This window comes from Dendropsophus ebraccatus, chromosome 1, assembly GCF_027789765.1.
Source record: "Dendropsophus ebraccatus isolate aDenEbr1 chromosome 1, aDenEbr1.pat, whole genome shotgun sequence".
NCBI lineage: Eukaryota > Metazoa > Chordata > Amphibia > Anura > Hylidae > Dendropsophus > Dendropsophus ebraccatus.
In genome coordinates this window covers 45,014,177-45,041,627 of record NC_091454.1, presented here as the reverse complement: position 1 = coordinate 45,041,627, position 27,451 = coordinate 45,014,177, and the positions used below count along the sequence as shown (strand labels likewise).

General features: G+C 45.7%; 1 protein-coding gene across 1 annotated transcript in view; it reads left to right on the top strand.

Annotated features, from left to right (window-relative positions):
• The first annotated feature begins 7,128 nt into the window (after positions 1-7,128).
• UBE2B (ubiquitin conjugating enzyme E2 B) overlaps positions 7,129-27,451 on the top strand; it is a 42,356-nt gene continuing 22,033 nt past the window's right edge. Inside the window, exon 1 of the mRNA XM_069970093.1 lies at positions 7,129-7,248. The gene's annotated coding sequence lies outside the window, so the exon portion shown is untranslated. The remainder of the gene's footprint in view (positions 7,249-27,451) is intronic.

Sequence of the window (27,451 nt, the reverse complement as noted above, 5' to 3'; positions counted from 1 at the left end):
GTGTTATGCTCCAACCTGGACTGTTTACAGCTGCAGGGTAACCATGGCAACAGGCTAATCCTGCCAAGTACAGCAAGCTGTTTAGCATGTTACCGAGAACAGGGGGTGGGAGGATATGGGCCAGTGTTGCTAGGTAACCACTTCCCACAGTCACTGTTTGCCTGTTAGAAGTTACTAATGGTCATCAAGGTGATTAGAGTGTCACACACAGTACACTACCTCAGTAATGTCACTATATGGAAACCTGCACAGGAACAGTCCTGTAATCAGCCAGGTCTCCAGTGATCCACCACAATACTCACATTTTCATTATTTCACACACAGTAAAATAAAAGCAAAATGGGAGATCTGTATAAAACACGGTTGTATTTTGAATCTAATAACATGCTACATTAGGGTATGTGCACACTACAAAATCTGCGCAATAACTTCCAGCGGATTCCGTGCACGCTCCTGCTTGAATCTCCGCCTGTCCCATAAACTCCATTCTATGCTCAAGCGGATACCGTCGTCTGCCCAAAGAATTGACAATGGAATCCGCTGAAGGTTATCCGTGTGGATTCCGTAGTGTGCACATACCCTGAGGGTATAAACACACACACCGTATACGCAGCGTATTTACTGCTGCGATACGCAGCAAATACGCAACAAATACGCAGCAGATACGCAGCAGATTAGATCTAAATAACTGAAAACAGCATCAAGTCTTCACCATCAAATCTGCTGCGTATCTGCTGCATATACGGTGTGTGTGTTTGTACCCTTAGGGTACAAACCCACACACCGTATACGCAGCAGATACGCAGCAAAAACGCAGCAGATTTGAAGCAGATTTGGTGGTGCAGATTTGATGCTGTGTTCAGTTATTTAGATCTAATCTGCTGCGTATTTGCTGCGTATTGCAGCAGTAAATAAGCTGCGTATACGGTGTGTGGGTTTATACCCTTAAAGAGTCACTGTCGTATTTTTTTTTTTGCAGAAATCAATAGTCCAGGCGATTTTAAGAAACTTTGTAATTGGGTTTATTAGCCAAATCTGCCATTATCTGCATGTAAAAAGCCTTTTCCCAGGTCCCCCCCTCCTTCCTCTTTTTCATCCACTCTGAAAAATCTGAAAATTGTGACTTGTTGCAGGAGTCGTACCCTGTCTGCTCTAGGGAGAGGGGAGGGGGGAGGAGGAAGGAGGGAGTTAGCCGGCAGCAGAAAGCAGATAACAGAGGATTACAGGCACGGAGCTGGGTGACAGCTGTAATCCGAGCTCAGACAGGTCACTGGTGATGGTCACAAGAGATATCCCGTGAGGGATTTGTAGATTAACTCTTTGTTGTCCTGTTTTGGTCTTCTCTTTAGCTCTCTCCATAGGAGAACAATGAAGACAGGGGGGAGAGCTTCAAACTGCTTTTTCATGATAAAAATGCATTTTTCGGATAATAAACCCAATTACAAAGTTTCTTAAAATCGCCTGGACTATTGATTTCTGCAAAAAAAAATTTCACGACAGTGACACTTTAAAGCAAATGTAGGTATATTTGCTTTAATATTACCACCTACAGTGCTTTAGCCCGAACCCGATACCTGTGCATAGAACAGCCCCTGCACAGAAACCGGGCCGCGGTTCAAAAAGCGGAGAGAGGCACCGGCGCCGTTCTATACATGGGTATCATTAAAACGAATGTACCTCATGGTACATTCGCTTTAAAGTCTATGGGAAAATGTGTGTCTGTGCATACAATATATTTTTATATTTACACAGATTAACATTAGACTTTAATTGAGCATGTCATTAGATTCAAAATACAACAGCATTTTATACTGATCTTAGGGTGGGTCCACACTGCGTTTTTGCAATCCGTTTAACGGATCCGTTTTTTTTAACGGTCAAAAAAGTAGTGTCAACAGTACTTTATCGTGCGTCAAAAAAACGCATCTGTTGTGATCCATTTTTTTTTTTTTACAATGGAAGTCAATGGAAAAACGGATCAAAAACGGATGCACACAAATGCATCAGTTTTTTGCAAAAAACGGATCAGTTAAACGGATGCTGAAAACGCAGTGTAAACCTAGCCTTACAGTCATATTTTACTTTGATTTTACTGTGTGTGAACATAATCTTGAATCTCTATGGCCCACCACCCCCAGAACAGTTTTCTACACTTCATCATGGCATATCTAGTCCTGAGGTCTCTTTTTTTTCCTGGGGTTGGCATTCTGGCTTTGTCTCATTGACACCCCGCCTTGCTGTGCTGCTGGAGTGAAAGTTGTTATGAGCTAGAATACTGGCCTCAGAAGAAAGGCAGACCCTGGGACTGGACATTAGAGATGAGTGAACCTCGAGCATGCTCGAGTCGATCCGAACCCGGACTTTCGGCATTTGATTAGCTGGGGCTTCTGAAGTTGGATAAAGCCCTAAGGCTATGTGGAAAACATGGATATAGTCATTGGCTGTATCCATGTTTTCCAGACAACCTTAGAGCTTTATCCAAGTTCAGCAGCTCCAGCTAATCAAATACCGAAAGTTTGGGTTCGGATGGACTCGAACCCGAATCTGGTTCGCTCATCTCTACTCGACATGTCATAATGAACTCTAGAAAACGGTAGGGGTGGCAAGCGGTACAGATTCACTTTAAGGGTGTTTGACATATAACTAAATCGCTGCGGATTTTGCTGCAGGTAAGTTAATTTTGGGCAGAAAAGCACAGGAATAGCCATTACATGTCATTTCTACATATACTGCTCCCCCTGCTGGAGAAATTGAAGCGTGCCTGATCTAGTAAATTGAGGGAAATAGCACTATACGTGTATTTCCCATAATTTGTGTATATTTGTCTAATTTGTCTAAATTTGCTTATGTAATAACATATTAAAAAAAATTTTGTCCAAAGTTGTCCTTTAATGCCCCCATAGCGGTAGTCCCCTTGTGCAATCATATAGTAACAGTTTCCCCTTTGCCCTCCCATATAGTAATAATGTGCCTCTGTGTCCTATACTAATAATGCTCCCCTTTGACTAAACATAAAATAACAACAAATACTTACCTAGTCAAGGCTACCTCGATGCACAAAGCCTCTGTTGACTCCTCAGGGATGCCTGTTGACTCCTGACAAGATCCCCCATTAGGTGATTTTTTTTTTAATTCTTTATTTAACAAATGTTTTAATATAACAGTGTTCTTAAGGAAACAAACGCTACATCCAAGGACATAAAAGCATCAAATGTATGACACATTATTTGTGCAGTAACCCTCATTAAAACATGTCACCACATAACAACAGTCAAGACTTTGAAGCAGCTAGTTAAACAAACAAAGGAAAAGAAGTAGGGAGAGGGAACAAGGGTAGAAGGCAGGAAGCAGGAGGAGAAAAGAAATAAAAAGACGAGAGGGAGAGGGAAGAAGAAAAAGAAAAAAATAATTAGTCAGTCATAGCTGGGTGACTCAGGAAGACTCAGGAAGACTTTACTAGCAGAGTGCAGGAGTGCTGACAAAGTGAGGGCAAAATCTAAAAATCTTTGGAAGGGATGTTCTCTTTTAATCCGATAGGTCTTCCATCAGTTTGTCAAGTTCAGGCCCAAATAGTCTGTCGTGGTGAAATTCGAAGTTACAAAGGTGGAACTTGTAAGAAATGTCATCTGCCCAAGGTCTAAGCCATAGAGCCCTGCGACCAGGGGTAGATGAAGACATGGATCACAAAGACAATCTCACCAATGGGAGGAAGCATCACAGAGAAAGCATACCTCCCAACTTTTGCAAAGAGGGACATGTGCGCCGCGGTCAGTGACCACGCCCCTACAGTGACCACGCCCCTACAGTGACCACGCCCCCTACAGTGACCACATGCTGCTGACTGAATAGTGCCCTAAACAGTATCCAATCCCCCCCAAAATGCCCTATATAGTATCCAATACCCCCATATAGTGCCCCACATAGTATCCAATGCCCCCATATAGTGCCCCACATAGTATCCAATCCCCCACATAGTGTCCCACATAGAATCCAATCCCCCACATAGTGCCCCACATAGAATCCAATCCCCCACATAGAATCCAATCCCCCACATAGTATCCAATGCCCCACATAGTAGCCAATGCCCCCATATAGTGCCCCACATAGTAGCCAATGCCCCCATATAGTGCCCCACATAGTAGCCAATCCCCATATAGTACCCCACATAGTAGCCAATGCCCCCATATAGTGCCCCACATATTATTCAATCCCCCATATAGTGCCCCACATAGTAGCCAATGCCCCCATATAGTGCCCCACATAGTAATCAATCCCCATATAGTGCCCCACATAGTAGCCAATCCCCATATAGTGCCCCACATAGTAGCCAATCCCCATATAGTACCCCACATAGTAGCCAATCCCCCATATAGTGCCCACATAGTAGCCAATCCCCATATAGTGCCCCACATAGTAGCCAATCCCCCATATAGTGCCCCACATAGTAGCCAATGCCCCCATAAAGTGCCCCACATAGTAGCCAATCCCCCCATATAGTGCCCCACATAGTAGCCAATGCCCCCATAAAGTGCCCCACATATTATCCAATCCCCCATATAGTGCCCCACATAGTAGCCAATGCCCCCATATAGTGCCCCACATAGTAGCCAATCCCCCATATATGCCCACATAGTAGCCAATCCCCCCATATAGTGCCCCACATAGTAATCAATCCCTATATAGTGCCCCACATAGTAGCCAATCCCCATATAGTGCCCCACATAGTAGCCAATCCCCATATAGTGCCCCACATAGTAGCCAATCCCTCCATATAGTGCTCCACATAGTAGCCAATCCCCCATAGAGTGCCCCACATAGTAGCCAAACCCCCATAGAGTGCCCACATAGTAGCCAATGCCCATATATATGCCCCACATAGTAGCCAATCCCCCATATATGCCCCACATAGTAGCCAATCCCCCATATAGTGCCCACATAGTAGCCAATGCCCCCATATAGTGCCCCACATAGTAGCCAATCCCCCATATATGCCCACATAGTAGCCAATCCCCCCATATAGTGCCCCACATAGTAATCAATCTCTATATAGTGCCCCACATAGTAGCCAATCCCCATATAGTGCCCCACATAGTAGCCAATCCCCATATAGTGACCCACATAGTAGCCAATCCCTCCATATAGTGCTCCACATAGTAGCCAATCCCCCATAGAGTGCCCCACATAGTAGCCAAACCCCCATAGAGTGCCTACATAGCAGCCAATGCCCCTATATATGCCCCACATAGTAGCCAATCCCCCATATATGCCCCACATAGTAGCCAATCCCCCATATAGTGCCCACATAGTAGCCAATCCCCATATAGTGCCCCATATAGTATCCAATCCCCCATTATAGTGCCCCACATAGTATCCAATCCCCCATATAGTGCCCCACATAGTAGCCAATCCCCATATATGCCCCACATAGTAGCCAATGCCCCCAAATATGCCCCACATAGTAGCCAATGCCCCATTTAGTGCCCACATAGTAGCCAATGCCCCCATATAGTGCCCCACATAGTAGCCAATCCCCCATATATACCCCACATAGTAGCCAATCCCCCATATAGTGCCCCACATAGTAGCCAATCCCCCATATAGTACCCACATAGTAGCCAATGCCCCCAAATATGCCCCACATAGTAGCCAATGCCCCCATATAGTGCCCCACATAGTAGCCAATCCCCCATATATACCCACATAGTAGCCAATCCCCCATATAGTGCCCCACATAGTAGCCAATCCCCCATATAGTAGCCAATCCCCCATATATCGCCCCACATAGTAGACAATACCCCCCATTTGTGTGGCCCCAGCGGAAAAAAACAATAAAGCAGTAACTCACCTGTCCTCCGGTCCCAGCAGCTCCTCTCCCGGCAGAGCGCGCACTCCCGTCATGCTCCGGGGCGGGCAGCGGGGTATACAGTCACTGACTGTACCGGAAGTGATTCACGATGGAGGCTGCAGGTCACTTCCGGCACAGTCAGTGTCTGTATACCCCGCTGCCCGCCCCGGAGGATGACGGGAGTGCGCGCTCTGCCGGGAGAGGAGCTGCTGGGACCGGAGGAAAGGTGAGTTACTGCCTTATTGTTTTTTCCGCTGGGGCCACATATAATGCGGGACACTGGGGGGGCGTTCCGGGTCCGCGGGACAGCACCCACGAAAACGGGACTGTCCCGCGAAATCCGGGACGGTTGGGAGGTATGAGAAAGTAAATGATTATATTAATTTGTTCAAAAGATAACAGTATATCATCTCTATTAACGGCAGACTTGAGTCATCTTGAGTCTTGGCTAGCAGTCTCATGAGGCTCCTAGAGACCTGGTAAGATGATATGTCCACTGAATTCTGAGCAGATGGAGAGGAATTTGCTCACTTTAATTCCACCTCAATGCGTCTACCAATAGGGTCTTTCAAATTTGATCCATCCATGGCAGGCAGAATAGTATATTTTGACAACTTGGCAATAGCCATGTCTACTTTAGGAGGTGTTACTCAATCCTTGGATTGGTCTTCATAGATGGTAGTGTTTCGAAATACTTAGAACTGCTGCTTTCTCAGGCTTTTTCCATTTAGGCTGTATAATGTTAATAACCTGATCTCCAATCTGAAAGGCTCGGGACTTCTCACATAGCATAGCATAGATCAGTATATGCAACAGGCCCGGATTGGTAATCTGGCGGCCGGGCAAATGCCCGCTGGGCCGCCAGATTACCAGTCAGTGGGGCCGCTGGTCCTGCTGTAAACCTGCATCGGCCCTCTGCAGTGGCTGAGAGAACAGTGTGGCCGGCCCAGCCTCTGCCAGTGTGACTGGGCCGGAATAATTCTCCCCTGCTCCCCCCTCCCCCTATGCATAAGGGAGGTGCCGCACAGGCCGTCTGCTACAACTTCCTCTCTCACAGCTGACGTCATTTCCTGCAGAGGATCAGCTTCCTGGAGGAGAGAGGGGAGAAGAAGTTGCCCCAGGCTGCAGCACTGAGAGGCTGCTGCTGACTGAGGTGTCAGTCAGAGGGGGCCAGGCACTGCTTGGTGATCAGACAGGACCCTTCTCCCCACCAAGCTACAGCCCCAGCCTGTCATCTGCCCCCTGCTGTGCTGTGTGAGGAGGCAACCAAGTCTCCCTCCCCCTCGCAGTGATTTCATCATCTCCTTCCTGCTCTGCAGTCGGAGGGGCAGGGGAGCTCCATGCTGGCTGTGAGGGAGGAGGACCTGGCAGGACCAGAGAACTAAGGAGCTTAGTGATGAGAAGTAAGTGATTGTATGTGCATGTGTAAGTGTGTTACTATATGGAGTGTGTTCAAGTGTGTAATGTACACAGTATGTGTGTGTACAGTATATAGTGTATGCATGCCTCTAGTATGTTTATGATGTATGTATATATATGTACAGTATATAGTGTATGCATGCCTCTAGTATGTTTATGATGTATGTATATGTGTGTACAGTATATAGTGTATGCATGCCTTTAGTATGTTTATGATGTATGTATGTAAAGTGTGTGTGGGTTTGTATGTGATGTATGCACAGTATATATGTGTGTATACATGATATATGTATGTACAGTATATGTGTGTGTGTGTGTGTGTGTATATATATATATATGTATGTACAGTATATATGTGTGAATACATGATATATGTATGTACAGTATATGTGTGTGTATATATGTGTGTGTATGTACAGTATATGTGTGTGTGTATGCATGATATATGTATGTACAGTATGTGTGTGTGTGTATATATATATGTATGTACAGTATATATGTGTGTATACATGATATATGTATGTACAGTATGTGTGTGTGTGTGTGTATATATATATGTATGTACAGTATATATGTGTGAATACATGATATATGTATGTACAGTACATGTGTGTGTATATATATATGTGTGTGTGTATGTACAGTATATGTGTGTGTATGCATGATATATGTATGTACAGTATGTGTGTGTGTATATATATATGTATGTACAGTATATGTGTGTGTGTGTATATATATGTGTGTGTGTACAATATATAGTGTATACATGCCTCTGTAGTATGTTTATGATGTATGAATATAGGTATAGTGTGTGTGTATATGTATGTTCAGTATATAGTGTATACATGCCTCTGTAGTATGTTTATGATGTATGAATATATGTATAGTGTGTGTGTGTAGATGTGTGCATAGTGTATACATTACATGCTTCTGTAGTATGCTTATGATATATGCATGTATGTATGTGCAGTAGGCATACGTGTATATAATTTTATGTTTGTACAGAATGTGCTCATATATGATATCCACGTGTTAAACAAAATCCAGAGGACCTCATCTACTTCATGCAAAAATTGTGCCTTCTTATTCTGACATATTGCACATACAGTATTCCATATATTTTGTGTATGCAATATGGCAGAATATGAAAACACATTTTTTGTATGAAGGAGATGTTGTCCTAGTTTATAGTCTCCATTGTGTGACAGGGGCGCAATGGGTTGGTTGTAGTGTGCCCATCCCAGGGTATCGGCAGTACACAGCACTACAGAAAGTGTATATTGCCAGCGTTAGACATATTGCTCTGACATGTGACCATACCTGAAATGTAGCATCAGCACAATCTGTTTAATGCCGGCTACATGTGTACGTACGTACGTATGTATATATATATGTATGTATGAATGAACAGTGTGTGCTGGGTGTTTACACCACTGGAATAATCTGTAATAATCTGTAGTTAAATGTGACTGTAAATATATGTAGGATTCCATAGACAAAAGTCCAGCACTTTCTTCCTATTTAATTATATTCACACCTTTATTGTAAATCCCTGATACAAGACGCCATCACCATCACATGATGCATGACCAGAGCAAGGTGCTGGACTTTTGTCTGTCAGGCTATGTTCACACACACTTTTTTGAGCCATAGGCCGCATTCACACTTTCCGTGTTCTGCACGTAACACGGACGTGAAATGCCTGTAACGGACTCTCCCCCGCCCGGACAGCATCTGTGATAAGATGCTGGGAGCGGGGGAACTGTACAGATATGCGACGCGCTGTAATGACAGAGCCGGGCGGCTGATTTATTACAGCATATCTGTACAGTTTCCCCGCTCCCAGCATCTTATCACAGATGTTGTCCGGGCGGGGGAGAGTCCGTTACAGGCATTTCACGTCCGTGTTCTGTGCAGAACACGGAACGTGTGAATGCGACCATACAGTAGCTGCTCATAAAGTCCTAAAAGGTCCATAACAGTTTATTATGTTCAATTAAACTTGATATTAAAATGCGGTTCAGGGAAGAAACAGAGTGCTGCACCTCACACCTATGGCTGATACTAGTGCCCCTAGGCTAATTAAAAAACACATCAGAATTTTGTGTATGAATTGATCAAGCCATACTGCCCCATGTACCTCGTGCCGGTATCTGATACACATGGGTCCCTACACTAAGTCCACACCGTGCCAGTCAGTGGCCACCAACCCCGCAGGCACGCACAGTCAGGGAACGGGGGCCATGGGACGGCCCTGCGACCCCCATGCCACAGGACCAGACCCACAAACACCACACCAGAACCCGGCCAGCACCGCCGGCGGAGAAGGTCGCCTCCAAACAGCACAAGTCTGGATGAGGTATTGCGCTCACCATAGCTGCAGCAGACAGAATATTAAAATGGCTGTTTGCGCACACATGTAGTGACTTTATGGTCATAATTGTTACTACAGAATTTAAAAGGATTATCCAGAATTAGAAAAACATGGTTGTTTTCTTCCAAAAACAGCGCCACCCTGTCCTCAGGTTGTGTGTGTTATTGTATTAGAACTCAGCTCCATTCACTTCCCTGTAAATAAGCTGCAGTATCGCTCCCTCTGTGCAAAGTGACACTAGTTGAGGGGCTATGCAGCTTTTAATATATCATCCGGTCATCAGTATTGTTCTATGGATAGTAGTCTGCAGCTACTACAGTATAGGCAGGGCCTGTGTGGCCCGCCATATCCATACACTTCATATACTGGTGACCTGGAGTGTATTTTTAATAGTGTCACCTTCATCTTCATGTTAAATTTATTCTTTTATTGGGCATTAACAAACGATAAGTTTTAATAATAGGGTCACGTCCAAGGTGTGAGTGGGGCACTGGCCCTTTTGTCAGGGGGGCCCCAGACAGTTTGGCAAAGGTTACTGTGTGAAGCAATACACTTGGGTATGATGCTGGAGCAAGGATCCTAAAATGTTTGTCTGGTAGATCCAACAGAGGGGAGTCACGGCCGGAGAAGTCTTCATGATAGGCGAGCAAGAAAAAGAGAACAACTTTAGCAAAAACGTCACTTGCAATTCATGCAGAGAAGACGCCTCCTGTAAGTCACTGGATGTAATTGCACTATAAACATTCCTTTTATAATCATCCTTTTTATTACCAGCTGAAGTGTCACAGTGACAGCCGCAGCACCGCTATGTATGTAAATCAGTCAGAGCAGGAAGGCTCCTCCTCTGTGACACTTCAGCTGGTAAAGAAAAAGGATAATTATGAAAGTTTACACTGGACTAAACTATTGCGGGAGTAGTGAGTAGTGAGTAGAATTCGCTACAGCATGTATAGTACAACACTATCTCTAATATATCAGGGAGGATATGGTATGTGGGCTGCTGAGGTTTGAGTGCCAAGGCTGATTTTAAAGTGACACTGTCACCCCCTTTGTGCATTCTGACATCTCTACACAGGTGTAAAGGGTAAATTTAGCGGTTTTCATACCTTATTTTATATCATACGTCATGGTGCTTGTTCAAGTAAAAAGTGTCCTTTTATCAACTGCAGATTGTATTAAGTGGGCGTGGCCTCACGGCATTAGCGCCACTTAGCCCCGCCCAGAACGCCACAGTTGGCCCCGCCCCCTCGACGGCCATTGGAACAGACGGGCCAAAAGGTCTAGACCCCACCCCTTTACATCGCCCAACGGTGCCGTTGTGGGTGGGGCTAAGTGGTGCTAATGCCGCGAGGCCACGCCCACTTAATACAATCTGCAGTTGATAAAAGGACACTTTTTACTTGAACAAACACCGTGACGTATGATATGAAATAAGGTATGAAAAACGCTAAATTTACCCTTTACACCTATGTAGAGATGTCAGAAAGTACAAAGGAGGTGACAGTGTCACTTTAAGTCCCAGTCCGGCCCTGATATGCAATCTGTTGATTGCATGTTTTCAATCAATCACATAAAATTCAGTGCCCAAGTATGATGTTTGGGGGGTAGAGACACATCTTCTTGCCCTCTTTTTGGGGTTTGGCTGTATTGAATACTTTAAAGAAGCATTCCGTTTTTTTTACACACACACACACAAACACACACACAGTGGGGGGGAGGGGGGAAGAAAAAAAAAAACAGAATGCTACTCAGTTACAGACTCCTGGAAATAATCCTTCACCCATATCACAACACCATGAACTTAAGGTTCCTTTCTATCTGCAGCTCTAGGATGACATGATTTACACAAAGCTGCAAAAGAATAACACACTGGTTATATGAGGGTAGGCTTACATAGCTCATATAGATGCACCATAAGACTCATCCTATGACCTAAACTGTCAAGGGGTTTCACAGTTGCTACAGACATTACGTCTCCATTTCAGGCCCCCTTCACACGTCCGGAAAATCTGCCCGGATTTCTTATCAGGAAATCCGGACGAATTTCCGGACCCATAGGCATACATTAGTCACGGACACCCTTCCGGATTTTTCCAGAAGGGTGTCCGTTCCGGAAAATAGGACTGGATTTTTTAGATCCTGTCCTATTTTCGTCCGGAAATCCGGCTTGGACGCCCCCATAGAACTCTATGGGAGCGCCGGAGCCACGGACACTTTCCTGATGCACATCAGGAAAGCGTCTGGGGTTCTGGATAGTCTGCGCGCCCCCCCCCCCCCCACCACCCGTACCCCTCTCCCCGGACTCACCAGTCACCTTCTGCTGCTTCTGTCCTGGCAGGCCCTTGCCACCTCCTGCCACTGCCCCCAGCGTCCCCTGGACCTCAGTGGACCCCCGCTCTACACCGCCCCCGCCTGCTGCCCGACACAATCCACCCCACCCCTACCCCCGGACCGGACGTGCCGGACCCCCGTTGAGCCTCCATGAACCCCCTCCCCCACCCTGGACCTGCCTGACAGCACTAATCCCCCCCCCTGAACCGCACCTCTTGCAGCCAGAAAGCACCCCTCCCGGATCGGACCACACCACCTGCTGCCCGAAAACCCCCCCCCCCCCCACGGAAGTAAGCTGCACCCAGGACCTGAGTGCCTGCTGCCCCAGAGAAGAGGACAAGAGCAGGATCGAGGACAGGTGAGATTACACACAACTACAACCCCCACAATGTCCTGCTGACAGTCCATAATGGGAGTTGTAGTTTTGCAACCTGTGGCCACCCTGGCTGCAGAACTACAACTCTCATCATGTTGCACTGACAGTCCATGATGGGAGTTGTAGTTTTTCAACCTGTGGCCACTCCAGCACTTACAGTTAATGGTGGGATTTGTAGTTCTGCAACAGATTAGCAGTGGCACAGTAGAACTACATCTCCCAGCATGATGTGTGGTAATATGAAGGACTACATCACATAATGGGAGTTGTAGTTCTGCTACAGAACTACAACTCTCATCATGCCCTGACTGCCAAAGCTTTAGCATTATGGAAGTTGTAGTTTTGAAACAGCTGGAGAGCAAAGGTTTCCTACCACTGGATTGAGGATGACAGATGGCATGAGGGGGAAATGGTGACACAGTACACGAGGTGGAGACATGACACGGTAGACAATGGGCTGACAGTGGCAGGGTAGACGAGGGGGACACAGTGGCGGGGTATACGAGCGGCGATGTGGGTACCTGTGATGTATGTTGGCATACTAGACCATATTGAGAACACCTTTTTTTTCCCCCTCATCAGGAAATCCTGAAGGCTTTTCCTGATGGTTTCCTGAAGGTAAAAATGGATTACTGTCAGGAAATCCTGATACTTTCCTGATGGCTTTTGAGGCCTCCTGATCAGGTTTTTCTCACAGGAAAAACTGGCACTGACGTGTGAATGGGTCCTCAAGGTTCATTTGTGACCACTTGTACTCCTACTTGAGTCTATAGAAGACATCTGCAAATATATCTACATTAAAATTATGTACCAAGCATTAAACATAAACAGAACCCAGGATGCTACAAACAATAGAGATGTCAGAGTTAAACAGCTTGGAAGCTGTAAACAACCACTGCAAAAGCACCCTCTGAGAATCAGACTGGCTTTGCATGGAGACAATGTGGCACTGGAAAGGCAGGAGGCTCTGTCTCCCCAAGTCATCCAGCAGACTCAGAAGGGAGAAGATTTTGCTCATCAAAATGGTCTTAGAAATCGTGAAGCCATAGAAGATACATACCCATTTGAGGGAATCACTATGGGTGCTGTTCTGAATCCAGAAGTGAACGTATCATGTCACTTCCAGAATGCTTTAGGCGGCAGGCTGCATCAAAATGGGGACTCCAGTGTCAGAAACAAACTTCTGCAGAGGAAGACTATAAAAATTTACTCACTATAACCATGTCTTATGCTGCGTTTACACGGAACGCTTATCGTGCGAATTTGCACAATAACAATCGAATTGGTGCGATAATCGTTGCGCGTAAACACAGCGAACGATCCTGCGACGAACGAGAAATCGTTCATTTTGATCTTGTTCGAACATGTTCTAAAATCGTTGTTCGTAAAAAATTTGCAGATCGTTCCGTGTAAACAGTCGTTCGCCGATTTAACCAATGTGTGAGATAGGCTTAAACGATCGCAAAGTGATTGCAAAACGAATTTCCGTACGATATATCGTAATGTCTAAACGCTGACCGTTTTGAAAAAAAAATCGTTACTCCGACATCGTTATTCGTACGATCGGGCCAATTATCGTTTCATGTAAATGCAGCATTAGGCACTAAGATATACCCATTAGGAATGGGTTATGTTAAATTGTGATTTCATTAAAATATTCCTCGTTCTATTGCTCACAGGAGCACCCCATTGTTGTACTGCTAATGGGGACTACAGGGAACTTTTTACCTCATAAATTTACTGATAAGTGGTTACTATGGCAGCCAGAAACCTTCTGGAAACTTCTGGGATTTTCATGTCAACCCTGCTAATAAAGTCTGCCTCAGGAAGACTTTACTAGCGGAGTCCCGAGATCAACAATTAGTGCAATACTGTAATATTGCATTAATATGTGAAAGCACTCAAATGTTTGAATGATTATATTTTTGGAATCTTCTATCGATCCACTAAAAGTATAGCATAATAAACCCACTGGTGGGTAGCTCCCGCTAGCGTGTTGCTCCTGCTCTGTGCAAGTCTGCCAAAATCAGCAATTTTATGCCAATGCATACGCCTTGCTTGCCTGATGGATGGGGGGGGGGGGCACAAGGTGAGGAGTGGGCATGACCTGCAAGGAAGTGTGAATCATGGCAAATATTCATACCAGCTCTAGTGTGCGCTGCAGCCTCAAATTCAACGGATTTACTGAGAGGCGTACCCCAGTGGGCTGTGAAGAGGTGCAAACACAGCTTGGGGGTTATGAAGAGACCTGTGGGCAGAGAGACATGGAAGCATGTAAACAGCCTAATTAAAAGGCGCGGCACATGATTTTTAGCGAGGTATGGGATGAGCTGGGCTAGGGATACAAACTGCTAGGTGTAGTAGTGGGAGGGAGTAGGTCTGATTTTTAGAGAACAGCTGACACTCTCCCAACCAGAAAGTGATTTTAAACAATGAGTAGCATGAGCAGGAGTAAGGTGGAATGAAAGAAAGCACCAAAATCACATTTAGGGTACAAACCCACTTGACGTATTTGCTGCGTCTTAAAAATAAGCAGGCAAAACGCAGGTTAGCTTTATACAATTGTTCTGCGTTAAAATACGCAATTGCGTATTTTTGAAGCGTGAAGCTACATGCGTTTTTCACACAGGTTGTTAACAACTGATGCTTTGCTAACAACAAGCTTCACGCTTCAAAAATACACAATTGCGTATTTTAACGCATTCAAAAATACGCAATTGCGTATTTTAACGCAGAACAATTGTATAAAGCCAACCTGCGTTTTGCCTGCTTATTTTTAAGACTGATTCACGCAGCAAATACGTCAAGTGGGTTTGTACCCTAAAGTGTCACTGTCGTTATAACTTTCAAAATTTAAATCAACAATAGATGTGATATAAAGCAAGTTTGCAATTTACATTCATGATTTATTTTCCAGTTATCATTGAAAACACTGCACTTAGTGTTTTCTGAGTCAGAAACCAGGAAGTCCTGTGTTTCCCAGATCATCTGAGCGCTCACACAGAGATGGCAGTCATGTGACTAATGAACACATTGGGGGACATTTATGAAATGTCCACCCGAGGCGTACGCCAGGGAGAAGGTGCAGATTCAGTGTCGGACTTGGGTACCTGGGGCCCACCAGAGGAAATGATCCTTGGGGCCCACCAATAAAGAACCAGTGAGACACAACATGCTGACCCAGTCCTTTCCTGGATTCATCTGTATCTGTGACAAATCTCAGAACACCCTACATATATAAAGTTCTTAGGGTATGCTGGGAGTTGTAGTCTCTGAGAGGAAAACCCTTTAATAAATCACTGTGTGCAGAGTCTCCTGGTGGCTGCAATCTGTGGGTGACAACCATCAGCCCTGAAGGTCCAGCAATACATCTGTCTAGTTAGCGACAGTTATCAGAGGATTGTCTCTTTACTGAACTACAACTCCCAGCATCTCCTGAGGGCTGCAGCCTCTCAGTAAAATGCTGGGAGTTGTAGTGCCTGCAGCTATTGTAGTTGGGTCCTAGGTGCATTATACACTGGATACTTAGGGTCCTATTCCACGGGCCGAGGAGGGCCCGATCAACGATGTAAACGAGCGGCAATCTGCTAGATCGCCGCTCGTTTACTGGGCCTATTTCACGTCCCGATGATCGTTGAGCGAGGGCTGTGAGGACATCGTTACCGATGTCCTTGCAGCCCTTGCAGCATCATACATTACCTGTCAGGTCTTCTCGGTGCTGTCTTCACCCCTGGGTCCCGCACGCTCTATCTTCAGAATGGCCGGTCAGCTGACCAGCCAAACCGGCCATTCTGAAGATAGAGCGCGCAAGACCTGGGGATGAAGACAGCGCGGAGAAGACCTGACAGGTAATGTATGATGCTGCAGCCTGTCAAAATGTCGGTCGCCCGCTGTGCACCGCTATTCAACAGTAGCGATGCGCGGTGGGGGAACAATGATTTTAGGTCTGGCCCTAAATGAATGATCAGCAGATGACACGATCATCGGCTGATCGTTCTCTCTATTTCCCCAAACGATAATCAGCCGAATCGGGCCAAATGGGGCCGATCCGGCTGATTATCGTTACTGTGGAATAGGGCTCTTACTGGGAGATCAGAATACATAGATCTGTGGGGGCTCATTGCAGGGAAGTGACCCCAGAACAGCACTAATAGGGGATAGAACAAAAACATGTACCATATTATCACAATAACATGACCCCCTGGCTGTGTTCACACACAGTATATTTCAGTCAGTATTTGGTCAGTATTTTGCAACCTTAACCAGGAATGGATTAAAAATACAGAAAGGCTCTGTTCACACAATGTTCAACTTGAGTGGATGTCAGTAATTTAATGGCAAATATTTGCTGCTATTTTAAAACAACGGCCATTGTATTGAAATAATGGCAGTTATTTACCGTTATATGGTGGTCATCCACTCAATTTCAACATTGTGTGAACAGAGCCTTTCTGTGTTTTTAATCCATTTGTGGTTAAAGGGGTTGGCCACTTTATAGTAAAATTGCTCAGTGTACAGTATTAGTAAGTGTACTCACTGTATATACTGACAGCAGCTTATAGAGCTAATATCAGACTCCCCTCCTCCAGGCTGTGGTGCCCTTCTCTGTGGTGTTTTGGTCCATAAGATTGCTTACATAGAGGAGCATGTGACCAGGCCCCGCCCCACGTGTCCACCACTGAGCCTGTATAGGTCTATGGAGAACACAGTGGACAGGGCTTGGTCACATGCTCCTCCATGTCGGCCATTTTGTGGACTGAAACAAAACAGAGCAGGGCAGCCCAGCCTGGTAAAGGTGAGTCTGATTTTAGCTCTATGAGGTACACAAGGAGCTGCTGCCAGTATATACAGTGAGTACACCTACTAATACTTTTCACTGACCTATTTTACTATAAAGTGGCCAACCCCGTGAGGCTGGGTTCACACTACGTATATTTCAGTCAGTATTGTGGTCCTCATATTGCAACCAAAACCAGGAGTGGATTAAAAACACAGAAAGGATCTGTTCACACAATGTTGAAATTGAGTGAATGGCCGCCATATAACAGTAAATAACTGCCATTATTTCAATATAACAGCCGTTGTTTTAAAATAACAGCAAATATTTGCCATTAAATGGCGGCCATCCACTCAATTTCAACATTGTGTGAACAGATCCTTTCTGTGTTTTTAATCTACTCCTGGTTTTGGTTGCAATATGAGGACCACAATACTGACTGAAATATACGTAGTGTGAACCCAGCCTCAGTCTGGTTTCAAGTTATGATGGTCCAGAAATAACCATTGTATGTTGGAAATATTGTATCTTGAGACCAATGTTAGTTGACGGACCGCTGTATGCATAAACAAAGATATTTCAACAATTTAAATTGTCACTGTCATTATAAAATCAATATACATTCTGCAATATACATTCTTTTTTGTTGTTATCTTGCTGTAAAACAAAGCTGAACTTACCAGAACTCCAGGTCCAGTATCTCCTCCCTACTGTATCTCCTCCCTACAGTACAGTGTCATACTACATGTCCTGTACTGCTCTCTACCTGTGCCAGTTTGAGCTGCTCCTTTGGGCACCAGGTGAGGGCGGCTTAATAAAAATTTTCTGGGACCCTGTGTGATCTGCAGTAATTTACAGTCAACAGTAGCTTCTCCTGGCTGCTGTACTGTAAGTAAGGACTTGCTTTATCTATATTAGTTATCTGCTTATTTTCCATTACATTTTAAATTTTTCTCATTTTGAGATGACATTTTGGGGGATTCAGAACCAATTACCAGTTTTTCATAGAGTTTTGGTCTCAACATACAATGGTCGTCCAGGAACCAATTAATATAGTTGAGGGACCACTGTATATCCACATTTTGCATGACCTCTTAGCACCCCAAATAACCCCTTTAAAGAATGTAAAATAATTCGCCAACTTTGGCTGTGTACCCAACCAAATATCATATGTGTATCACCACCATTCCTGCAAATGACTGAAATGGTATACTGTACATTGACATACACAGACTTTAGATTCCTCCAGGGAAGCCTTAAAGCGACTCTGTACCCACAATCTGACCCCCCCCCCCCCAATCCACGTGTACCTTCGGATAGCTGCTTTTAATCCAAGATTTGTCCTGGGGTCTGTTCGGCAGGTGATGCAGGTATTGTCCTTAAAAACAACTTTTAAACTGGCAGCCCCGTGCCCAACGGCCGGGGCTTAGATTGTGTATGCATTAGGCTGGCACACCCTTTCTGTCCCTCCTCCCCACCCTCTTCATCATTAGGAATGCTCCAGGCAGATTGTCTCCTATTCCTAGCTGTGTGAATACTGAACAAGGGCTGGATCGTTAAGGCACCAGTGCAATGTTCAGACAGGAGAAAATGTTCCAGTGGCATTCCTAATGATGAAGAGAGTGGGGAGGAGGGGAGGAGGGTTGGTGCAAAGTTAGGGCACAGATATTCTAAGTCCCGGCCGTTGGGCATGGGGCTGCAAGTTTAAAAGTTGTTTTTTTAGGACAATAACTGCATCACCTGCCGAACGGGCACCAGGACAGATCTTAAATTAAAAGCAGCTATCTGAAGGTACAAGTGGTTTGGGGGGGCAGATTGTGGGTACAAAGTCTCTTTAAAGGGGTACTCCAGCGAAAAGCTGTTTCCAAGTAATTGAAAAAAATTACAAAGTTATATACCTTTGTAATATGCTTCCTACTAAAGATTTAAAGGGGTATTTCATTTTTTAATGATATACTGCTGAGAAAAAAAGGGGAAAAGAATTTTAAAAAGGTGAATCTAGCCCTTACCCCCCACTGGTTCCCTACAGCTCCTGTTCACCTCCATCTGGTCTCCCAATCTTCTCTCCTCTTCTTGCTTTCCAGATGAACATTTGATGCAGAATCTGCCGGCTTAGCTAATCACTAGACAGGACGGTGCTGCGGCCAGCAACTGGCTGAGCGAGCAGGTCTAGCACTTATAGCCGGAAGAGAGAAGATTAGGGGACCATATGGACCATGGAAGCTCCAGAGGGGCTGGGGGCTAAGTAAGTATGCCTTTCCCCCCATGCGCCAACAGCATATTATTACCTTTAATTTATTTATTTTTTAATAAAACACTGGAATACCACTTAAGCTCTTAAAGGGCCTATGTCAATACCTGAACCTCCCTGTATAAGTGTCGGTCAAAAAAACACTTGTTCTTGTTGCTATCCACACCAATGGATCATAGTGGAGCTGTCAGACATAGCGGCCTGCTGTCAAGTGATTTCTGCAATGAAACCAAGATAACATATTACAGTGTATACATAAATACATTAATACATATACAAGTGCAACGTATCACCCAGCAGTCTTTCAAATGTGTTTTATCGATATCAGTACAGTATTGTAAATGAGGTGCCAACAGCAGGGAAATGTCCATCATACTGCTGTTCTACTCTGCTCCTAGACCCCTAGCATGAACTAGACCGCTAGGACTGTAGCAACAGCACTAAGTGACAGCGCACTTATACTAAGGTTACACAGTACCGTGCATATCTGAATGAAATTTTTGTGCAACTTTATTATAGTTGTGATTTGGCTGTAAAAAAAATTACAAAAAAAATGCCAAACTGCAGTTATATGCATTGAGGTCGAGGCTTCACTTCCTGGGTAAAATGGTGATGTCACGACCCAACTCCCAGAGCTGTGCGGGCTGTGGCTGCTGGAGAGGTGGATGGCAGGGGGATGCTCAGTGTCCCTCCCAGGGCTGTGGAGTCAGAGTCTGTGGAGTCGGAACTAGTTTTGTCTGGAGTTGGAGTCTGAGTCGTAAGAAATGTACCAACTCCGACTTTAACCCCTTAACGACCGTGGGCGTAAATGTACGCCCCCAAAGCCTGTGCCTTAACGCAAACGGGCATACATTTACGCCCGCGGTTTCCATGATCGCTGTGTGTACACACACAGCGATCGGGAAAGATGGCCTGCTATAATGTATAGCAGGCCATCATAGCTTGTCGGCACAGGGGGTGGTTAACCCTCCCCGTGCCGACGATCGCCGCTATTGGCTGATCAATTCAGATCAACCAATAGAGGCGATTTGCAGCTTACCGGGTTATCGGTGACCCAGTGACCCGAAAAGCAATGGCGGTCGGTGCTGTCCGAGAACGGCACCTATCGCCATTACTGTTAAAAGTAATGGTGGCCAAGGTGCCATGTCCCAATCGTCGTGATCAGCCGTCCGGGACCTACCGGCCGATCACAGCGATATAAGTCCCCCAAGAAAGGGTTAAATACCTGCTGTGGACACCTCAGCCAGGTAGCTGAGGTGTCCACAGCAGGTATTGACCCATACTCACCTGATTCAGCGTCCCGATCGCGTCTTCCGGGTCCCGATCGCGTCCTCTTCTTCGATCGGCTTCGGCAATCTTCGGCTCCCTTCGGCTTTTTCCGAAATTTGCGTTCTACTGCCCCCTAGCGGCTGATAAATGTATATAATACACTTATCGGTAGCTATTGGGTTGAAGAAAAATTTTTTGTTTGTTTTTTTTTCAAATTTTTTTCCATTTTCTTTTTTTTTTATTTTCCGCACCCTACCGTAAGTGCGCTGTTAATCAGCAACTCCTCCTTTTTGGCGTAGGGTGTTTTTTTTTCTATATCCTACAGCAACGGTCTGCTGATAAGTACCACACATAAGTGCGGCATTTATCAGCAACTCCTTTTTTGGCGTAGGTTTTTTTTTTATACTTAATGTTAAATAAACACGTAAAAAATACTATTACACTACACGAAATAAAGTTTTACACTACACCACTACACATTTACATACCCCATATACCAATCCCCATATAAAAATGGCCCCCAGGGTGTTTTCGGTGGAGAAGGCATATGCTATTTTTGCCTCCGACACCAAAACAGCCAGTGAGGATGAATGGTGGGGATCCTTTTTTCCTCCATTCATTCTTATCCTCATCATCCAGTGACGTGTCTGGGGGTAGCAAAGCGTACACTGCCCCCCAGACATGTCTTTTCCACCAGTACTGTCCCAATAAGAGATGACGGTATGGTGTGAAATTCTACAAACTCTGTGAGAATACTTTAGGGTACACTTACAGATTTAGGGTACGTGCACACTGCAGAATGGCGAAGGATAACCCTTTGTGCATTCCGCAGCTGGCACCCGCCAGCGGACTGATGCAGGCACGTGTCTCCGCCCATGTCATAGACTCCATGTTATGCACAGGCGGATTCCATTGTCCATCCAAAGAATGAACATGTTCATTCTTTGGACAGAGGGCGGAATCTGCCTGTGCGTAGAGTGGAGTCTATGACATGTGCGGAGACGTGCGCGCCTCCATCAGTCCGCCGACGGGTGCCAGCTGTGGAATGCATGAAGGGTTATCCATTGCCATTCCCCAGTGTGCATGTACCCTTACAGTGTATGAAGGGAGGGATACCCGAATCCAGCCCCCAGATGCCCTCCCCCCATCCTCCGAGTTAGTGGGAAGATTATTCGGGAACTGATCTTCCCACTGCTGGATAAAGGTTACCACCTGTACAGGGATAACTTTTTTACCAGCACCCTCTCTTCCAGTCCCTCGCTGCCCGAGCTACTGTAGCTTGCGATCCGAAAATACCAGAAGCAGTAAAAAATCCCTAATATTTAGCAGCCATGAAGCGGACCCAGCGCTTCTGGATATCAAGGACCCCGTATCTCACCAGGGCAACATTTTCCAGGTGACGTCCCCCACACTGGAAAACAGGAGACCCCAGAAGAAGTGCAGAGTAACAGGGGGATCAGGAAGGACACCATTTTCCAGTGTGACACCTGTCCTGATCACCCCGGCCTCTGCATACTGGATCGCTCCAAGGCGTACCACACGTCATTGGAGTTCTACATTTTCTAAATTCTGTCCTTTATTCCTATTTCAGGGGTCACGTTGCACACTTAGCTTTTATTTTTGTGACTCCCCTTAAAGCGTAACTGTCATTTCAGGGCCATTTTTTTGAAAACATTAACCCCTTCAAGACCAAGCCTATTTGGGCCTTAATGACCAGGCTAATTTTTCAAAATCTGACCTGTCTCACTTTATGCACTCATAGCTCAGTGATGCTTTAACATATGCTAGCGATTCTGAGATTGTTTTTTCGTCACATATGGCACTTTATATTAGTGGCAAAATTTGGTCACTACTTTGTGTGTTTTTTGTGAAAAACATCAAAATATCATGAAAAAGTTAAAAAATTTGCATTTTATGAACTTTGAAATTCTCTGCTTCTAAAAAAAGAAAGTCGTAGCACATAAATTAGTTACTAAGTCACATTACCAATATGTCCTCTTTATTCTGGCTTCATTTCATAAACATATTTTACTTTTTTAGGGTGTTACGGGGCTTAGAAATTTATCAGCAAATTACCACATTTTCGTGAAAGTTTCCAAAACTGATTTTTTTAGGGACCAGTTCTTTTTTTAAGTTGATTTAGGAGGCTTGTATACTGGAAACCCTCACAAGTGACCCCATGTTGGAAACTACACACCTTAAAAATTAATCTAGGGGTATAATGAGCATTTTAACCCTACAGGGACTGGAGCAAAGTATTCACCATTAGGCCGTAAAAAAATGGAAAATTAAAATTTTCCAATAATATATACGTTTAGATTAAAGTTTCTCATTTTAAAAAGGAACATGAGAGAAAAAGCACCCCAAAATTTGTAACGCAGGTTCTCCTGAGTACAACGGTACTCCATATGTGGGCGTAAACCACTGTATGGGCACACAGTGGGGCTCAGAAGGAAGGGAGCGCCAATTAGCTTTTTCAATGCAGATTTTGCTGAAGAAGTTTCTGAGCACCAGGTGCATTTGCAGAGCCCCTGTAGTGTCAGCAGAATAGAACCCGCCCAAACGTCACCCCATTTTGGAAAGTAACACCCCTCAAAGAATTAATCTTGGAGTAGGATGAGCATTTTGACCCCACAGGTATTAGAGGAAAGTATTCAAAATTAGACAGTAAAAATTAAAAACTCGAATTTTTCCAATAATATGTTCGCTTAGTTTGAAATTTCTCAATTTCACGAGGAACAAGAGAAAAAAATTACCCCAAAATTTATAACGCAGGTTCTCCTGAGTAGATTGGTACCCCATATGTGGGCATAAACCACTGCATGGGCACATAGCAGGGCTCAGAAGGAAAGGAGTGCCAATTAGCTTTTTCAATGCAGATTTTGCTGTAGAAGTTTCTGAGCGCCAGGTGCGTTTGCAGTGCCCCTGTAGTGCCAGCGGAGTAAAATTCCTCCATAAGTCACCCCATTTTGGAAAGTGCACCCCTCAGAAAATTTATCTTGGGGTGTAATGACCATTTTGACCCCATAGGTATTAGAGGAAAGTATTCAAAAGTAGACAGTAAAAATGAAAAACTCGAATTTTTCCAATAATATGTTCGTTTAGTTTGAAATTTCTCAATTTCAAGAGAAACAAGAGAAAAAAATTACCCCAAAATTTATAACGCAGGTTCTCCTGAGTAGAACGGTACATCATATGTGGGTATAAACCACTGTATGGGCACACAGAGGGGCTCAGAAGGGAAGGAGCGCCAATTAGCTTTTTCAATGCAGATTTTGCTGCAGAAGTTTCTGAGCGCCAGGTGCGTTTGCAGAGCCCCTGTAGTGCCAGCGGAGTAAAATCTCCCCATAAGTCACCCCATTTTGGAAAGTGCACCCCTCAGAGAATTCATTTTGGGGTGTGGTGACCATTTTGACCCCACAGCTATTAGAGGAAAGTATTCAAAAGTAGACAGTAAAAATAAAAAACACAAATTTTTCCAATAATATATTCCTTTAGTTTGAAATTTCTCAATTTATTGAGGAGCAAGAGAAAGTTCACCCCAAAATCTGTAACGCAGGTTCTCCTGAGTACAACGGTACCCCATATGTGGGCATAAACCCCTGTATGGGCACACAGCCGGGCTCAGAAGGAAAGGAGCGCCAATTAGCATTTTCAGTGCAGATTTTTCTGAAGAGGTTTCTGAGAGCCAGGTGCGTTTGCAGAGCCCCTGTAGTGCCAGCGGTGTGAACCCCCCCCCCCCCATAAGACACCCCATTTTGGAAAGTGCACCCCTCAAAGAATTCATCTTGGGGTAGGATGAGCATTTTGACCCCATAGGTATTGGAGGAAAGTATTCAAAATTGGCCAGTAAAAATGAAAAACTCGAATTTTTTCAATAATATGTTCATTTAGTTTGAAATTTCAAAATTTCACAAGGAACAGGAGAAAAAAATGTACCCCGAAATCTGTAACGCAGGTTCTCCTGAGTAGAACAGTACCCCATATGTGGGCATAAACCACTGTATGGGCACACAGCAGGGCTCAGAAGGGAAGGAGCGCCAATTTGCTGGAGCAAAACCGCAGCTAGTAACAGTTATTAGAATAGAGCAGTTACTAAAATACAATAAAGAAAATGAGATTACAGGTAACGTGGGGTGGTTACGGACAGTCTGGGGTTGTTCCGGGTAATCTGGAGGTGGTTTCGGGCAACCTGGGGTGGTTACGGGTAATCTGGGGTGGATACGGACAACCTGGGGTGGTTACGGTGAACATGGGGTGGTCACAGGCAACCTGGGGTGGTTACGGGCAACGTGGCGTGCATACGGACAACCTGCTGTGGTTACAGACAACCTGCTGTGGTTACAGACAATCTGGGGTGGATATGGTCAACATGGGGTGGTCACAGGCAACCTGGGGTGGTTACGGGCAACGTGGGGTGGATACGGACAACCTGCTGTGGTTACAGACAACCTGGGGTGGTTACGGGCAACGTGGCGTGCATACGGACAACCTGCTGTGGTTACAGACAACCTGCTGTGGTTACAGACAATCTGGGGTGGATATGGTCAACATGGGGTGGTCACAGGCAACCTAGGGTGGTTACGGGCAACGTGGGGTGGATACGGAAAACCTGCTGTGGTTACAGACAACCTGGGGTGGATACGGACAACCTACTGTGGTTACAGACAACCTTGGGTGGTTACAGGCAACCTGAGGGTGGTTACAGGCAACCTGACAAAGATACGGACAACCGGCTGTGGTTACAGACAACCTGGGGTGGTTACAGGCAACCTGACGTGGATACGGACAACCTGCTGTGGTTACAGACAACCTGGGGTGGTTACAGGCAACGTGGCGTGGATACGGACAACCTGCTGTGGTTACAGGCAACCTGGGGTGGTTACAGGCAACCTGACGTGGATACGGACAACCTGGGGTGGTTACAGGCAACCTGGGGTGGTTACAGGCAACCTGACGAGGATACGGACAACCGGCTGTGGTTACAGACAACCTGCTGTGGTTACAGGCAACCTGCTGTGGTTACGGTAAACATGAGGTGGTTACGGGCAATGTGGGGTGGTTACGGACAATCTGGGGTGGTTACGGGCAATCTGGGGTGGTTACGGATAAACTGAAGTGGTCATAGGTAATCTGAGGTGGGTACCTGTAATCTGGCGTGGTTACGGGCAATCTGGAGGGGGTCATTGGCAATTTGGGGTGGTCAGTGGCAAGGTGCGGTGGTCAGAGGCGACCTGCGGTGGTTGCGTGCAATCTGGGGGGTTACATGTAATCTGGCATGATTACGGCAACCTGCGGTGGTTAGGGCAACCTGGGGGGGGGGGGGGGGTTACAGACAATCTAGATTTGTTACGGATAAACTGAAGTGCTTATAGGTAATCTGGGGTGGGTACATGTAATTTGGGGTGATTACGGACAATCTAGAGGGGGTCACGGGCAACGTGCGGTGGTTACAGGCAACGTGCGGTGGTTACGGGCAACGTGCGATGTTTATGGGCAACGTGCGGTGGTTACGTGTAATCTGGGGGGTTATGTGCAATCTGACGTGATTACGGACAACCTGGGGGGGTTACGGGCAACCTGCGGTGGTTACGGGTAATCTGGGGGGGTTAGGGGTAATTTAGGAGTAAACTGCAATTATTACTATAATAAAAAGTGTGTGTTTTATTTGTTTGTGTGTTTGTCACTTTTTGTACTTTACACATTCATTTTCACTGTATTACATCACAGTAATCATAGTTCAGTGACAGAGACCAAATTGGTCTCTGTCACTTTAAATTTTCAGAGTTGGCTGGTTATGTAGCGGTATGCGCACTTCATAACCAGCCAGGACGTCGAGGAGGAAGGAGCTCCAGGATCAGGTTAGGTATAGGGGGTAGGGGGTGACTGGGGGACGGGGGGTGACTGGGGGGGGGTGGGGGGCGACTTGGGGGACGGACCCTGACACTTTTTATCCCCTGTCACCAATCATTGATGGTGACAGGGGATAAAAAGTGCATCCCTGCACTGTGAACAGGCGATCGGCGGTATATAGTATATACCGCCGATCGCCTGTTCCGGGACCCCACAGGGGACTACCTCCGGTGGCGGAGAGCATGGGGTTTTAATTCATTTTTACATTTCCATCGCTGTGAACAGATATACTCTGTTCACAGCGATGGCGGTGGCCATCTTGGATCCGATGGCCGCCGGGGGAGGGGGGTTAGTGACTGGCTACTGGGGGGGGGGGGCTGATCTGGGGTCTGATTCACTTATTTCATCTCCCCCCACCGTGGATTCACGGTGGGGGGAGATGAAAAGCACTGCAGCGCCGGCCCATTAGTGACCGCCGTATCGGCGGTCACTAAGGGGTTAACTGCCGGGATCCGGGCATGGCGCGGATCTCGGCAGTTGCCCGGCTATCACTGACAGCCGGGCCCCGCCAGGGATGACAGGAGTGCAGCTCCTGCGCCCCTGTCATCCCGTGGACGTACCGGCACGTCCATCTGCAGGAACTGTAATGCGGCAAGGGGTTAAATATCAACAGTACAAGTGATTTTTAAGAAACTCTGTAATAGGTTTTATAAACCAATAGAGTTTTCTTCTGTACTGAAAAAGCAATCTCCCAGCCTCCCCCTCACTTCAGAAGCAGCAGGATTTCTGTGTCCATTATGTGGCTATGGAGAGGGGAGGGGCTGTTAGGAGTGACTAAGCACGGAGCAGTCTTGCAAAGCACAACACCCTGCAATCTTCTCTCAGTAAGTTCATAGATAAGCACTGACCTTTCTGACCCCAGAATCCTGCGGTTTAGGTGCCCAGAGAGTCTACAA